The 1,222-nt window shown below is 41.8% G+C and overlaps 1 non-coding gene across 1 annotated transcript; it reads left to right on the forward strand.

The window, feature by feature from the left end:
- Positions 1-917: 917 nt before the first annotated feature.
- LOC118629127 lies at positions 918-1,021 on the forward strand. Its single transcript, XR_004959374.1, has one exon. It is a non-coding gene; the product is annotated as a U6 spliceosomal RNA (small nuclear RNA).
- Positions 1,022-1,222: the final 201 nt, after the last annotated feature.

A 1,222-nucleotide genomic window follows, 5' to 3' on the forward strand; every position in this document is an offset into this window, starting at 1 on the left:
TCTGTGAACGCCCCAGGGAACAGGAATGAAGCAGTGTGGTTCTTGAGTCCAAAGGACCCGTTTCTCAACCTGAGGAGGTTGTAGTTTTCTGCTAGAATATGGGTATGCCCTGCTTTTCGAAAGTTCACCTCGCACCACTTCACTTTTACAAAAGATTTGCATCGGCACTTGTTTCCTCTGACTCAAAGAAATCCAAAGAATATTTTTGCCTTTCCAAAAAAAAAAAAGTAAAAATGAGGCTCAGTGTTTGTTCTGCAGCAAGCCAGTTAGAGAGGCAGTGCGCACGGGGAAGTACAACTGCACTGTCCTGCCCTAGCCAGTTTGGCTCAGCAGTTAGAGCGTGGACCTGCAGACCAATGAATGAGTCGCGGGTTCGATTCAGATCAAGGGCACATACCTCGGTTGTGATTCATCCTGGCCCCTGGTTGGGGTCGTGCAGGAGGCAGCCACTTGATGTGTCCTTTTCACGTCGATGTTTCTCTCTCTCTCTCTCTTCCTCTCTCTCCCTCCCACTCTATCTGAACAAAAGTGGAGAAATGTCCTTGGGGGAGGATAAAAAAAACTACACTGTCCATACATTATTCCTACTTTGCATAAGCTGTGTAGCATATCATTCCTGCTCTCACTACATGCTAGTGTTACTTTAAGTTTTACTATTTGTTAGTGTTATTAGGTATGGTTATTTTGGGGTCTGGGAACACTCCCAACTTTTTCCTGTATAAATTAATGATAATTGCTTTATACCATTTTGGTTTACGAAAGGTTTCATAGGAACACTGTACTTTCGGATAATGGGGCAAACCTGTAGAGTGAAAGTAAGCCATAGCCTTTCAGTGAGCATCAATGCTAGGAAAACCCCTTTGGTCTATATTTTCATGATGCCAAATATGTGGACAAGAATTACAATGTGCACTCAGATGCTCACTTCAGCAGCACATGTACTAAAATTGGAATGATGCAGAGATTAACTTGGCTCCTGTGCCAAAATGACATGTAAATTTGTGAAGTGTTCCATATTTTTTAATATGCTCTTTATTTTGAGACAAAGAAGACATATACGTTAGTTTCAGGTGCTCGGAAAGGATGTAGACCACCACACGGCTAAGAATTAATTTGGTTCAATCTCGTGCAATAATTATGAACATGGAATCAGAAGTCAAACTACCTGGGTCTGAAACCCTACAATGTACTAGCTATGTTATAGTTTATTCGTCTGCAAAAT

Source organism: Molossus molossus, unplaced genomic scaffold (genome assembly GCF_014108415.1).
Source record: "Molossus molossus isolate mMolMol1 unplaced genomic scaffold, mMolMol1.p scaffold_m16_p_13, whole genome shotgun sequence".
NCBI classification, from domain to species: Eukaryota; Metazoa; Chordata; class Mammalia; order Chiroptera; family Molossidae; genus Molossus; species Molossus molossus.